The sequence below is a fragment of the Carlito syrichta genome, unplaced genomic scaffold (assembly GCF_000164805.1).
Source record: "Carlito syrichta isolate Samal-C Ts95f unplaced genomic scaffold, Tarsius_syrichta-2.0.1 Scaffold287331, whole genome shotgun sequence".
NCBI lineage: Eukaryota > Metazoa > Chordata > Mammalia > Primates > Tarsiidae > Carlito > Carlito syrichta.
This window is the reverse complement of record NW_007231427.1, coordinates 8134-24361: the sequence shown is the minus strand read 5'-3', so window position 1 is coordinate 24361 and position 16228 is coordinate 8134. Positions and strand designations below refer to the sequence as shown.

At 43.3% G+C, this 16228-nt stretch overlaps 1 pseudogene; it reads left to right on the top strand.

Moving 5' to 3' along the window:
• The first annotated feature begins 1239 nt into the window (after positions 1–1239).
• On the top strand, positions 1240–15490 carry LOC103254689 (annotated as a pseudogene).
• Positions 15491–16228: the final 738 nt, after the last annotated feature.

Sequence of the window (16228 nt, the reverse complement as noted above, 5' to 3'; positions counted from 1 at the left end):
TTCAAAACCACTCCCTTCCTTTGGCTTCCATCTGTTTTCCTTCCTTCAACAAAGTTCCAATTAGCGGGGCCCTCCACCACATGTGGTTCAAGATTACCCTCACCAGAATTACCTGGCTTGCTTGTTAAAGATGCAGATTTCTGGGCAGCATCCTAGACCAACCCTCAAGCGTGAGGGTCCCACACGTGCAGCTTTAACAAGCTCCTCAGATACTTCCCAGGAGCCCTTAGGGTTGGGATCCACACGGGCCTCTGCCACAAAGCCACACTCAGTCAGTGGCTTCTCCTCCACAGGGCCTCAGCCTACTGAGTGTCATCAAAATGGACTCTGCTTTCTCGAGCCCACTCAAAAGCTAAAGATAGAACCAGGAGGAGATGAAAATTCTAGGACTGCGTGTCCATGGCTCCGAGATGAACAATAGCTGGCTGTCCTCTGAGGTGACAATCCTCTTTCTCCGGTTTGGATGCACAATGGCAGGCGTTTTTCTTTAGGCTGGAGTTAAATATAGTGCCTAACACTTTGCAGACTTCTGGGGGGAAACAAAAGCAGCTCGGAGAGGCGGAATGTACTGACCTGGAAGTCGGTCACTGTAGGCACAGGACAGGCAGACCTCTCAGAGGTGGCAGGGAGGCCCAACCCCCAAGGTGGGCCATCTGCTTTGGGGGTATTTATTCAGTGGGATGGCACAGCTTGGGACCTTTTGCATTTTTCCTGCAGTTAAAAAGGCAGCGGTGGCCTAAGCCTATGTATAATCTGTCTCGTAAACTGGCATCATGTGACTTTCCCAGAGCTACATGGTGGAAGTTAGTTTTGCCATACTGACATCAAAGCAAGAACAATTCAGGGAACTGTAAATTGGCAGGGTGTGAAGTCATAAAATCTATTCTCCACATTCTGCCCCTTTGTGAACCCAAATCAAGTTCTGTTCTTCCTTTTTTTTTTTTTTTTCCCTGGTTTCCAGAGTTTGGCTTTATTTTGCAGTACAGAAATCATTTGGAGTTTCATAAAGCCTTCTCCAACTCAGCCCACTCTCTCCCTCTTTTGAACTCCTGTGACATATATCAGGGGCATATATTTTAGCACAAACTTGTTCTTTATTTTTAGTGCTTTGCTCTTGTCTCCACATCTCCAGGTCATAAACCCTTTGAGAGCGGAGACAGCATCTAATCGTCCTCAGCATCTCTCTCGCTCGGTGCCTGTGAGTGTTGGGCACGTGGGCATCAGTAAGGACCTGTCGAAATGAACAGGGACGACATCAAAGGGAGAGGGTTGGGAAAAGGAGAAGGTAGGAATAATAATAGCTAATGATCATTGAGTCCTGATTCTGTGTCAGCATCTAACGTGTTAAACTACTTAATGTTCATGGCCACCCTAAGAGAGGAACCCCACATTATGGAAGAGGTGATTTAGGTACAGAGACAGTAAGTGAATTGCCCAAGGTTGCACAGTCACTAAGAGGCAATGCCAGGACTTGAACCCAGGGACTCTGGCTCCAGAGTCCATGCTCTCCTACACCCTATGGCTGCAGAAGGAGAGCCATCCTCTAGGGGTATGTGGGAAGTAAAAAGAAACTAGCCTAGAATCTTTACCCCAAGAAAATTTCTCAAGGAGGAGAGAAGTCCTTCTTTTAAAGGTAGTGACTATTTGAAGGATTCAATATATGAAGTAAAAGTGAACTTCTTGCTCTGGTAAATATTTTATTTATTATTATTATTATTATTATTATTATTATTATTATTATTTTAATTGAAGTCTCACTCAGTCCCCCAGGCTAGAGTGCTGTGGCAAGCTCACCGCTACTGCAGCCTCTACCTGCTGGGATCAGGCAATCCTTCAGCCTCAGTCTTCCAAGTATCTGGAGCTGCAGACATGTACCACCATGCCCAGCAAATTTTTTTTATTTTTATTGTAGAGAGGAGGTCTCACCAAGTTGCCCACGCTGGTCTCGAACCCCTGGACTCAGGTAATCCTCTTGCCTTCACCTCCCAAAGTGTTGAGATGACAGATGTGAGCCACCGGGCTTAGCTCTGGTAAGCATTTTAAAAAGCAAACATGTTCACGGTTCTGTGTAGCAACAATGAAAAACAATCAGACCAATTGTTGTCCAAGGCATAAAATGTCAGTATAGTTCAAAGAAACACTGGCTTGAGCCAGGTTCGGTGGCTCAGCTTATAATCCCGCGCCTTTGGGATGCTGAGGTGAGTGGATGGCCTGAGCCCGCGGGTTCGAGACCCGCCTGAGCAGCGAGACCTCATCTCTACAATAAATCAAAAACTCAGTCGGGCATGGTAGCGCATGCCTGTAATTCCAGCTACTTGAAAGTCTGAGGTGGAAGGATCGCCGGAGCCCAGCAGGTCGAGGCTGTGGTGGCCGGGAGCGGCCACTGCACTCCAGTCTGGGCGACAGAATGAGACTCCAACTCAAAAAAAAAAACAAAACACTGGCTTGGCTTGGTTTTATGGAAATCTCTGCCTTATGTAATTTTTTTCCCTAAATGCACAGTGAAACATGCTTTCATTCCTTCATTTATTCACACAGTAAACACCTTCCAAGTGTCTACTGTGTCCTTAGGCTGCATGCTAGAGATGCAGAGGTAAACAGAAAGTCAAGGAGATGCACGTCTAGAAGACAGAGACAGATAAAGAAATAATCATGTGCAGTGAAAGCTAATTTTTGATTTACTATAAAGACGATGTCTTGCCAAGTTGCCCAGGTTGGTCTCAAACCCTCGGGCTCAGGCAATCCACTTGCCTCGGCCTCCCAAAGTGTTGGGACTACAGGCTGAGACACCGAGCCCAACCAAAAGTCCTTTCTTTGACCTAAATATCTGGAATTCTTCGAAGGTGGAAACAAACCCTACAGATTCACAAATGGAATGCCTGGCCATGGCAGAACATGGGCCCTCGGAGGCCTGGCCAGCGCTGTAACTAAGGAAGGAACAAGGCGGTCAGGCATCCATCACCACCCAGGGAGGGACCAGAGCAGGCGGCTTTCGTCTCTCAGTCCTGCTGCTTCACACACCTGATTTTTCCTAAATGTGAAGAGTTTTCTCTCATCATGTGTCCCCACGGTGGGACACATGTATTGTTTTTTATACCACAAATATTAACCTACCAAAAGTTTAGTCATTTTTCATGTCATCTCTCTTGGAGAGTAGGACATGTGCTTTCTCTGACAGTTCGACAGTTAAGCAAATGTATTGAACTGAGAGGAGTGACATATGGCAATTGCTATTATTTATTGGATATCCACTCACCACCAGGGCCTGTACTAATGGCTTTTCATATACATGTATCTCATTTAATACTCACAACAAACTTAGAAGGTACACTTTACTGTCCCCATTCCACAAATGAGAAAATTAGCCTCAGTCTGTGGTCAAACTACTGTGAAAGGCAGGTTAGGGAGTCCAACCCAGGTCTGCTTGTTGTAGGTATAGAATGACACACAGTGACAATACTAGGACACCATGGATATGGCCCCAAGCAAGCGGTTAGGGTCCAAAGAGGCGTCCTGGAGGCGGCCAACCTAGAATGTCCCTGTCCCTTCAGGCTCCAGCCTGGGGCATGCAAATCATGCTGAGCCATGGCCAAGTGTTCTCTGGTCTTTGCTGACCACATCTTGCAGCTTGAGCCCTTCCTGGAGATGGTCAGCCTTCCCGCCTCCCACCTCCCTCCAGGCAGGTTCAGACCATATAGGGCATGCCTAGATCAATGCCCCTAACTTTGGTTATCTTTAAGTCATTTTTAGCTCATTATAATAAAAAAAATCCACCCTTAGAGAGAAATCACAGCCATTTTATGTACATGTGACATATGACCAAGCACATTCTCATAACTACGCAACTCCTACCCTGTTCACACTTAACCCCATACTCTGCCATATGTAAAATGCTATATAGCCTGTGTGCCTTTTAACAACATGGAGTGGGTTTTTTTCGTGTCTAGTTGGTTGCGCCTGGGCCATCTTTCCCATAAGTAAGTTCCTGAATAAAGCCCATGTCTCATCCATTGTCTCCAGGTCATTTTTTCATCCTCTCGGACAAAGTGCCATTTCTTTGGAGTTCTTTGAGGGTTTGGCACTACAGTGGGCCCCTTCCCCTGTCTCAACTCCACCCTGGGCTGGCACCAGGACTCCCACAGGGCGCCCGAAACCTCCACCTCATGGCTAAGAAGGATGTTCAGTGAATACTGTGCTTTTCCTCCCTGCCCCTCTTATGTCAACCCTGGTAGGTGGGCAAAGTTCAGGTAACATGTCATTTTCTAGAAGGAAATCCTACCATTCAAGATAACATGAATGAACTTGGAAGATATGCTATGTGCCATAAGCCAGGCATAGAAGGTCAAAGCCTGCATGATTCCATCTATATGATGTATCTGGAATAGGCAAATGTATAGACACAGAAAATATGATGGTGGTTGCCAGGGGATGGTGAGGGGAGGAAGTGGATATAAAGTTACAGTGATACAGGTAAGTTCTAGGGATCTGCCATGCCTACAGTTTAAAATATGGTATCAACTGAGCGCAGTGGCTCACACCTTTAATCCCAGCGCTTTGGGAGGTGTAGGCAAGAGGATTGCCTGAGCCAGAGGTTCGAGGCCAGCCTGGGCAACATGGTAAGAACTAATCTCTATTAAAAAATCAAAAACAATTAGCCAGGCATGGTGGCGTGTGCCTGTGGTTCCAGCTACATGGAAGGCTTGGGCAGAAGAATCACCTGAGCCCAACAGGTCGAGGCTGCGGTGGCCATGAGCATGCCACTGCACTCCAGCCTTGGTGACAAAGTGAGACTCTGATTCAAAAAAACAAAAACAAAAACAAAACAGTATCATGCACTAAAAAATGTGTTAAGAGGGTAGATCCCATGTTGTGTTTTTACCATAAATAAATAAGGGACGCAAGAAAACTTTGGAAAGTGATGGGTATGTCTGATACCTTGATTGTGGTGATGGTGTCCTGGGTGTGTGCGGCATATGTACAAGCTCATTAAATTGTACATATTACATATGTGTAATTTTTAGTATATCAATTATACCCCAATAAAGCTGTTTTTAAATAAATTTTCTTAGCTTTCACTTAATTCAAAATTTCCCTCAGTCCTTCACTAACATTCAGATTGGCCCAAGTTGCGACCCTGGGTCAACTGAAGCAGACAGTTCTCGGAAGGACGTCCTGGGTTCAATGTCTCAGGCCACAAGCCTCCAGCAGTCAGCCTCCCTGATTTGGTGTTCCTCTCCCTACCTGATGGAAATTTCATGGTGCTCATTTGGCAAGAACGAGAAAAGAGAGCGTGCTCTTTCTGCCTTTGGTCAAGAACCCTGTAAACATAAGAGCCCTGGCTGTCTGGAGGTACAAGAAAGAGATGGAATTGCGATGTCCCACCTAGAGAAAAAGAATCACTGAGATAGAGTCATTGGCTGTTGGCGCCAGCGCTGGTCAGTGAGTTTTATGAAGCACTCTTAGGAGTAATACCTCTCCAGGGGCAACAAGCGCCCCCTGGTGGCAGAACGACCGAGGCTGTCTTGAACGATATTGTGGAAACAGCGCCATCTGCCGAACACTCAACAACATGCTGTTTTGCGAACTCAAACTTTTTTTTTTTTTTTTTTGGCCCCTGAGTACTCTTGAAAGTACTTAAGATATTATTTAAAAAGAGGTTCTAATATTCTTGGCAAAACCCTTTCTGGTGGAAAGAGAGAATGGATCCTGAAGCTTTCGATTTTACTGGTGATAATGAAAAAGCATCTTTGAAGGCATCTAGCTCGTGGCAGACATTCAATAAATATTAGTGGATTCTGCATTTGGCAGAATTCTGCTTCTAGAACATGCACCCAGAAATATATTGTGTTTTAGAGAAGGGCCAGAATCAACCATTCTAGAGGAAGGAAAATCTAGACTATTTTAAAAATACCTCAGAGAGATTCCATCTTCTCATTTTATAAATACATGTCATAAATATTTCACAATTCTAACAATTAGAAAAAAATTATATGTGAAATTTTTATGTTATACTCTAAAGTCTATTTATTATACATATTATCTGATTGACTTCTATACATTAAGTTGTACCCTGTGCACATTATTTAACTTTTGCTACAATGCTGCAAGGTAAATACACCTCTCCTTTACAGGTAAGAAAACTGAAGCTCAGATTTTAAGTAACTTTCCTAAGCTTACAAAGCTATGGAAATTTGATCTCAGTTGTCTAACAACAAAATTCATGTTTTCACTTCAACATGCTGCCTTATCACGTTCACATTTCAGTACAGATAGGCAGCCCATATTATCAAAATAATTGCTACCCATTTATCTTTGATGCTTGGTTTTTCAGAAAGCAAAACATCTTACCCAGCCTGGGCAACATTTCTGTAGTGAGCCCATCCCTACAAAAAATAAAATAAAATAGTCAAGTGTGGTGGTGCAAACCAGTAGTCCCAGGTACTTGGGAGGTGAGGCAGAAGGATTGCCTGAGCCCAGGAAATCGAGGCTGCAGTGAGCCGTGATCATGCCACTGCCCTCCAGCCCAGGAGACAGAGTGAGACCTCAACTCAAAAAAAAAAAAAAAATTACTCAGGAAAAGCTACACTGGAAATACACTAAATGCCCATTCACAGGAGACTAAATCATATTGTATCCATACAATGAAATACTACTGAGCAATAAAAAACCAGACCAAAACATACATACTGTAATCGTATGGATGTGATTGAATGGAGTTCTATAATATAAAAATCTAATCTATGGTGATTGAAATCAGAGCAGTAGTCTGCACAAGAAGGGCATGGGGATTGAGGCCAAGGGGCACTGGAAACATGTGGGGGAGATAGAAATGTCTCTAATCTCTGTTCGGGTGGTAGTTACACAGTCACACACAGGCAGTGGTGTGCAGGAGCCCGCTGACACTATTGAGAGAGCTGACTGTAAATTTCCAGAATGTATGCAAGCCAGTTGACATCATATTGGTAGCTTGAAATCCACCATGATAGAAATATTTATACCCCAGAAATTGGCAAACACTACAAAGCAGGGCTTTTTTATCCCACCGGGGGCCAGTTGTTAAATACTTATGATCACACTCCTGTAAACATTTGTCAAAGCTCATCAAGTTATATATTTAAGATCTGTGTATTATACTGTATGAAAATTATAATTCAAAAAATGAAGGTGAAAAAAAGCTCCCGCTATCAAGTGGGCAGGAGGACACAGCTGGAGCTCCAACACAGCTGGAGGCCAATGCTGAACAGGTGGTTAAGAGAAAGAGATTGTAAACTGTCATTTCTGGGACTGAAAAGCAAAACTTAAGAAATCTTTTTGTTCAGTCCTAATGAATCTAAAGCAAAAGAGAAAAAAAGATCAAAATACATAAGCCTCAGAGCAGCAGTGCAGGGTAGCTCAGCATTTTTTTATTTTTATTTTTTTTGAGTTGGAGTCTCACCCTGTCACCCAGGCTGGAGGGCAGTGGCACACTCACGGCCACCCCAGCGTCAACCTGCTGGACTCCGGCAATCCTTCCACCTCAGTCTTCCAACTAGCCAGAGTTACAGGCACGCGGTACCATGCCCGGCTAATTTTTTATTTATTATATAGAGGAAGTCTTGCCAAGTTACCCGGACTGGTCTCAAACCCACGGGCTCAGGCAATCCACTCACCTCGACCTCCCAAAGTGCTGGGATTACAGGTTGAGCCACCAAGCCCAGCCAGCTCAGCATTTTGATTGTTGCTGCACAGATTAGAGACCATCAGCCTCACCCTCGGCCAGAAAAAACCAGATGCCTATATCAGAATTCAATGTCCCTCCTCTATAATTTTATTAATTTTATTTTTATATCATCATACAATAAGATTGACTTGTTAGTATATATTTACAATTTTGGCACATATATAAGTTCATGTAATCACTACCATAATCAGGATATAAGCCAGTACCATCACTCCCAAAACCTCTCTCATGTTCTTCCTTTATAATCAAAGCCTCCCTTCTCCCTAAATCTTTGCAACCATGAACCTATTCTCATCACTATTTTGTCTTTTCAAAAATGTTATTAAGCCGGGCTCGGTAGCTCAGCCTGTAATCCCACCCTTTGGGAGGCTGAGGTGAGTGGATTGCCTGAGCCCGCGGGTTCGAGACCCACCTGGGCAGCGAGACCTCATCTCTACAATAAATCAAAAAATCAGCCGGGCGTGGTAGCGCATGCCTGTAATTCCGGCTACTTGGAAGGCTGAGGCGGAAGGAATCGCCGGAGCCCAGCAGGTCGAGGCTGCGGTGGCCGGGAGCGGCCACTGCACTCCAGTCTGGGCGACAGAGTGAGACTCCAACTCAAAAAAAAAACAAATGTTGTTAAAATAGGCTAGGTGTGGTGGCTCATGCCTGTAATCCCAGCATTCTGGGAGGCTGAGGCAGGAGGATCACTTGAGCCCAGGAATTCGAGAGCAGCCTAGGCAACATCTCTACCCGCCAAAAAAAATTTGTTTTTAAGTTATCCAAGTGTGGTGGTGCTTGCCTGTAGTCCCAGCTACTCAAGAGGCTGAGGAGGAAGAATCGCCTGAGCCCAGAAAGTTGAGGCTGCAGTGAGCCATGATCGTGCCACTGTACTCCAGCCTGGGAGACAGAATGAGCCCTCAACTCACAAAAAAAAGTCATTAAAATGACATTCAATGAGAAGTACAATATGTAAACTCCTGAGACTACTTTCTTCACCAAGCATAATGCCTTGGAGTATGCTCAGTTGTTGCATTTAAATAGTTCATTCCTTTTTATTGCTGAGTAGTATTCCATTGTATGGACATACTACAATTTCTTTATCCACTCACCTGTTCATTCACCTACTGAAGAATATTTGCTTGAAGCAATTATGAATAGAACATCAGTAAACATTTATACACAAGTTTTTATATGAGCATAAATTTTCATTTCTCTAGGAAGTGGGATTGCTGGGTCGTATGACAAATGTATGTTAACTATATAAGAAACTGCCAAGCTGTTTTCTAGAATGGCTGTGCTATATTTTATTCCCACTCATAATGTCTAAGAATTGCAGTTTTCCATATTCTCTCCAGTACTTGCTCTTACCAATAATATTGATTTTAGCCATTCTAATAGGTGTGTGTAGTTTTAATTCGCAAATCCCCAACACCCAGTGATAATTGAATGTCTTTTTGAATGTTTATTCATCATTCATACATTCTGCATACAAGTCCCGTGACAGGTGTGATTTGCACATTTTTTCTCCCAGACTGTAGTATTTTCATTCTCTTGACAGCATCTTTCACAGAGTAACATCTTTTATTTTTGATGATCAGTTTATCAATGTTTTCTTTTATGGATCATACTTATTGGTACCAGATCTAAGAACTTTTTATCTAACTCCAGGAAAAGTTATTTTATGCTTTCTTCTAACATTTTTAGGGCTTTACAGTTTACAATTACACCTATTATCTATATTGAGTTGATTTGTATATAAGCTGTAAGGTTTCAGCAGTGTTTTTTTGTTTATACAGATGTCCGATGGTTCTAATGTCGTCTGTTGAAAAAATAATTCTTTCTCCATTGAACTGGTTTTGCATCCTTGTCACAAACCACTTGGTCACGTCTGTGCAGCTCTTTCTGATTCTCTAATCTATTCCATTGACCTATGTGAATCCCTATGCAATTCCATACTGTCTTGATTACCATAGCTTCTTAGTATGTCTTAAAACTGGGTAATAGGATTCCGACAACACTATTCTTATTTTTAAAAATTGTTGTAGTTATCTAGTCTTTTGCCTTTCTATGTAACTTTTAGAATCAGCTTGCCTATATCAACAAAATGTCCTGGTGAGACTTTGACTGGAATTGTGTTAAATATTTGCATCAATTTTGGCAGAATTGATCATTTTTTTATGTTGTCTTCCAATTCCCAAATATGCTATGTCTCTTTATTTGTTTCGAACTTCTTTAAGTTATTTCATCATCTTTAGTAGCTTTCAGTAAGATTTCACCTAGCTTATTTCTTGAAGTTTTCTTTATGTGATATTGGTTTTTAATTTTGCTTTCCAATCATATACTGGTTGTGATAGTTAATTTTAAGTGTCACCTTGACAGAGCCATGGTACACAGTTTTGGGTCAAGCACCAATCTAGATGTTGCTGTAAATGGATTTCTTAGATATGATTAACATTTAAATCTCTCAACTTTGAGTAAAGCAGATTGTCCTCCATAATGTAGGGGGAACTCACCCAATCAGTTGAAGCCTTAAGGAGAAAGACTGCGGTTCCCCAAGAAAGAGGGAGTTCTGCCAGGAAGCAGCTTTCAGACTCAAGTTGCAGCATGATCTCTTCCCTGGACCTCCAGCCAACCTGCCTGCCTGCCTGCTCTGCAGAATTTGGATTTGCCAGCCCTCACAACTGCATAAGCCAATTCCTTAAAATAAATAAACATATATGTATGTATGTATGTGTATATGTGTGTGTGTATCCTATTGGTTCTGTTTTCTGGAGAACCCTTAATAATATACTAGTATATAGAAATAAATTAATTGTGTCTGTGTTAACCTTGCATCCTGCAACCCTGTTATGCTCGTTTATTTGTTCTAGGGAGGAGGTTGTTTGCAGATTCCTTGGGGTTTTCTGTATAGACAATTAAGTCAACTATGAACAGAAACTGTCCTATCTGGGGTGGAATGGGATGCCCAGGGCAGGAAAACAGCATCTTCTTGAGATGTTCTTATTTCCTTAGGTTCTGTTTGAGAACACTTATTGCTCCTGGTCTTTTTGAAAAGAATGAAAATCCTGAAAGCCAGTAATACAGAAAAACAGCTTTCTCTGTTGTAAGGTGACACAGAGGAGGATTAGGACACTAGCATGCAGTAGCGTGCACCTGTAGTCCCAGCTACTGGGAAGCTGAGGCAAGACAATCCCTTGAACCCGGGAGTTAAGGCAATAATGTGCTATGATCATATGATGCATATGAATAGCTACTGCACTTCCACCTGGACAACATGACAAGACCCTGTTTCTAATATCTCTCAAAAGAATAAAAAGAAGGGAGGAGAAGAAGAGAAGGCGAAGTAGAAAGAAGAAAGGCGGAAGGAGGAGGAAGAGAAAGAGAATTATTCAAGCACTTCAAGATGAAGCAAAGCTTTAAAGCATTCTAAGTACAAAAGAAACAACAACAAAAAATTCACTCATAGTTTGTAAAATTCAGAGACATCAGCACCCCTGCTTCGGAACCTCTCTCTTAAACTGTAAATCCAGGGAGAGAGAGGTTCCCATAGACTAACGAAGGGCAGTGACTCCAATGCCCAGCACAGCAACCGCAAAGCTGTAGCCAATTTGTACATGAGCACATGAAACAATCCCACAGGGACTCCAGAAACACTAGCTGCAGACTCTGAAGGGGCTGGAGACCCTGTGAGATCACTGGAGTGCAAGAACCAATGAAACTTGGGTTTTTAACTCATAGTCTACTGTTTCTACAGGCCTAAGACATCAAGAGAAAATTGAAAAGAGAGAAAAGAGAATTCCACCTGTGCCCCCTTGGAACACAGCTGCCTATCTCCTCCATCACAGCCCTGTGAGATCTGTTTCCACCATCTCCCAGCCCTGGTGTCGACCACCTATTAAGTTGCAGAAACTGGCAGGCTGTCACCTAACTCGAGATGAGGCTGCCTGTCAATCACCACGCCCCCTCGCTCCCACTTTTCTCTCATCCCACAGAAGGTTCCTAACAGCTGCCCCCAAGTTCTCCCAAGCTGTAGATATTCCTCTTTAAACAACATGTCAGGACCCCATGAGCGACCTCCAGCTCACGCCCTCACTTCCCACCCTTCCACGAACAACTTCTGTCCTCTGCCTCTCCTCGTCCTGCTCTCGTCAGCCTGATATTCGTCCACTCTTGTCATCCCTTCCAAACCTTCCCTCCAACCTGCACCCGATCCCCACCTCCTTTCTCCTCTTGCTTTCCCATTTTCCCTGCACCAAGACTGGACACTTGTTGGAAACCATGCTCCCCCAGGGCCCCTCTGCACCTCCTGCAGCCCAACCCCCGTCACTGCCTACCCACCCCCAGCTCCCTGATGACCCAGGCCTCCCTCCCGACAGCTGGGCCCTTCCTGGATCTCTGCACATCACCAACCTAAGCCAATGTTCCAAAATAGCCTCCTGAACAATGATGACAACTGCACAGTTATTTTGGAAGGTGTGTATGGCCAGAGTCCAGAACAATGCAGACTACACAATGGTGGCCAGCAGTGGACAGCCCGGCCGGCTCTGTTTGTGCAGATGAATTCATGAGTCTGGTATTTCTTCGAAAGGATGACCAGCAAACTTGTGAACACTCAGGAACACACTGAAACTGATCCCTAAAGCTCCTCATTCCTTGGTTCACAATCACCTTAAAGACACAGACATGGTCACTTTTAAAATGGACTTTATTCTTCTCACAAGGCTGACCAAGATCCAGGGGTTAGATTGGAATAAGTCAGGGCATATGCTAAGCTCTAGCTGTCCTCAAGCTGCAGCCAATTCCCCATCCCTCTCCTCTTGCTTTCCCCAAATAGCCCAGAATAGAGTCCAACCTATACATGGCAATACATTTCTTCTTTATTTTCTGTTAGTTTATAAAATATACATACAGAAATGTACATAAGTTTACCACTCAATGAATTTTCACATAGTGAACACACCTTCAAAGTCAGCCCCCAGATTACAAAAAAAAATACAAAACCCCAGAAGCCCTCCTCACTGCCACTCCCAGTCAACACTCCACCGCTAACCCCAGGGTAACCGCTATCCTGGCTTTGAACATGGTGGACTGGTTTTGCCTGATCTTTGAACTTCCTATAGCAGAATCATAGTATATGTACACTTTGTGACTGGCTTTTTTCAGGCAACGTACTTGTGAGATTCATCCTTCTTGTATGTAGTTCTAGTTAATTCATTCTCATTATTGCATAGTATTTTACTAAGTATAGCCACAGTTTATTCATCTTTTCTAATCTTGGGCACTTGGGTAGTTTCCAATTTGAGGGCATCAGTATCAGAAGTGTTGCGAATATCCTAGGACATGTTTTTTGGTAAATACGTGCATGCAGTTCTGTTGGATACAGTGTTGACCTTGGAGTGGGATTATAGTTCTCGAAATGTATTTCAAACAAAAGAAAGCAAGTTCAATTCTGATATAAACTTGATTGCTGCAAGACATGGATTCCGTGGTTGTAGTGAACTCAAACTGGTCATGAGCAGTGGAAGGAGTGTGCTTGTGGAAAGAGTGAGCAGTGGAAGGAGTGTGTAAATATAATGTCGGTAGACATGTGCAAATCTCCAAAGACTGTTCAGAGAATTACCAGATTTATTTAAAATGACAAGAAAGAGCTCTGAATAAAGGTCATAGAAACATTCCAATAAATAAGGCTGGTGGGTGGGTGGGTGAGTCAATAATTATCTTCAGAAAAGATGTTTAGGATCATATAGTTCATTTCTGCAGTGAGGACTGTGAGGCATTGGAAAAGGAGACACAGGTGGGGAGAGCAGGCTGTGTGCATGTGGATCTAAAAATATCTGCATCAGTTTCTTTTATAGCCCCAAATGGAGGTAAGGGGCAGGTGCGAGTATAAGATCTTAAGGAAAGGAAATCTGTATCATTCTTCTCTGTCCTGGGTCCTCATACTGTTCTTGAATGAGATATTTTCATTAATGCTACCAGATGTCCTTAATGAGGCTTCCAAAAATTTTTATGAACAATTTTATGTCATTCTTGCTAACTGTTTGAAGGTAAATGATGGATTCCATTTCTCCATTTAAAAAACAGAAACAAAAAGTCCCAGCAGAGTCCACATTTGTCCGGTTTGTCAACCATCCCGGAAGTTTCTGTCCCGGTAACCAAAGTGACCGAACTGCGAACAGTGTGGGCGAGTCTTCGGCGCCACCATGTGTTCACTGTGGTAACTGCATCTCTTATACAAACTATCACACAATATTCGATTATCCAATATCAAGGACCATGCCTCCCTTATTAGGAGAGGTGCAGGTCATTCAGAGATTAATAACCAGTTTTAGAGTTCAGGTCTTAATTGCCATATTGCTTTGGACAATTTATTTTACCTCACTGTGCCTCAGTTTCCTAAACCTGGAAACAGAACAAAATTCAGACAGTTTCTCAGATTGTAGTTTCTCAGAAGAGTATAAGTTAAGCCATATAAAGCATATAAATGCTTGCCCCTTAGTAGTCACTCAACACATGATAATAAAGCCTAGTCCCTTTTTAAAAAGGTTGTTGGGTGCTCTGTGGATTCCATCAGCCCGGGGTCCTCCACCTCCAGCTTCTCCTCCATGTCAGTGAGGTCCAGACAAGAGAAGACCAAGAAGGACTACAGGAGAGGTAGAAAAACTTTTAAGGGCAGTTGCTGATGGAGATCTAGAAATGGTGTGTTACCTCTCAGAGGAGAGAGGGGGGTCTGGATGAGGTGGAGGACTCTGTCAGTGCAGTGGATCTCGAATTCTGTCACCCCCTGTGCCAGTGCCCCAAATGTGCTCAAGCTCAAAAGAAGCTGGCAAAGATTCCTGCCAATGAGTTTGTTGTGAACATGACCAGCCAGGATGGCTCCTCCCTGCTGCATGTGACCACCCTGCACAGCAGGGTGGACCTTGTCTCCCTCCTGCTGAAGCATAATGCCATTGCAGGCGCCAGGAAGGCAAACCAGGCTGTCCTGCTCCACCTAGCTTGCCAGCAGGGCCACTTTCAGGTGGTGTAGTATCTCCTAGATGCTGATATAAAACCCAATAAGAATATTGCAAGTGGAACACACACTTCATTTATACCTGCTCCAGTGGCCATCACAAACCCTGTTGCTAGAGCATGGGGCCTCCACCAATGCTTCTGACGACAAGGGCAACACACCGCAGTGAGGCTGTGATAGAAAAACACTCTTCATGGTAGAGTTGCTTTTGCTTCACAGAGCATCGGTTCACATGTTGAACAAGAGGCGGCGTGAGGCTGTAGATTGTACTGAACAGAATTTGAAAATAATGGAATTACTTGAGGCTGTACTCGTGTTGCCTCCTTAGATGATGTTGCCGAGACAGACCACAAGGAGCACGTCACTGTGAGGATCAGAAAACAAGATAATTCACAAAAATCTGATATGATCTACCAGATGAACCTTTTACAAGAGAGTTTTACTTTGTCCCCTTGGTTGGCCAGTTTAAGGGAAAGACATCAAGAGAGATTATGGCAAGAGATAGGAGTGTCCCCGATTTTACAGAAGGTTCTTTGCACGAACCAGGGAGGCACAGTGCCACACTGAAACGGAATCACCTGCCAAACCAGGACAGATCTCATCCTGCTGACAAAGGAAACAATGACAGTCCTGGGAGACCTGGCCTGAAGCAAACTGCCCCAAGAAACAAGCGAATACTCCACAGATTCACAGTGGACAATTTGGTTGTGTCCAAGGCCCCGGACACGGCCGGAAGTCTCACCACTTCCCAGGAGGCCGGTACTTCCCAGTCTTAATGGTAGAAGAAGTGAGCGTGCAATAAGATGGTGAACATGAATACAACTTAGAACTCAGAGTACTTTCAAATAACTAGCTTGAGAAAAGATGTCTTCGGCAGAAAGTTCCTGAAAGCTTTGCTGTGACTGAAGGAAAGAATGCAACAAAAAGCTTATCACCATCTCTCTCCTCTCGGAGCGAAAGAATACACTTGAAAAGGAATGAACAGAAATTTCAATAGCATCCAGATCCTTAGGTCCAAGGCACACATTTCTTAAGTATTGCGTTCCTTGGTTCCAAGAGAGGTTTCCCCACTAGATTCTGACCCCCTCTTACTTAGAGGTGCTAAGCCTGGGATGTATATAAACTAGCAAACCACAAGCTAAAGGAATCCTTCCATCTGAAGAGAGCCATTTTGATGTTCACTTTAGTGAAAGGATGTATTAGCCCGTTCTACATCAAGCATATGGGAAAAGTTGGGTGTAATTTTCCTTCCAACAAAGTCTAGTTGTTTGGTTACTGCCTATTCACCTGTGAGTGTTTCTAGAAACATCCCTTTCTGTTAAGAATTTCTCTTAAATGTCATACCTGATGCATGGTTATTGAACTTGAGAGTAGATTTGGCACATTTTTTTCTTAGTCTTTTGATTCAAATTCAAAACTTGTAGCACGAAGTTGTTTTAAGTTAGAATTTGTTGCTATTATTTCTTTTTATAAATTTCTATAGATTATACGTCTTTTTAATGTTAGTGATCCAG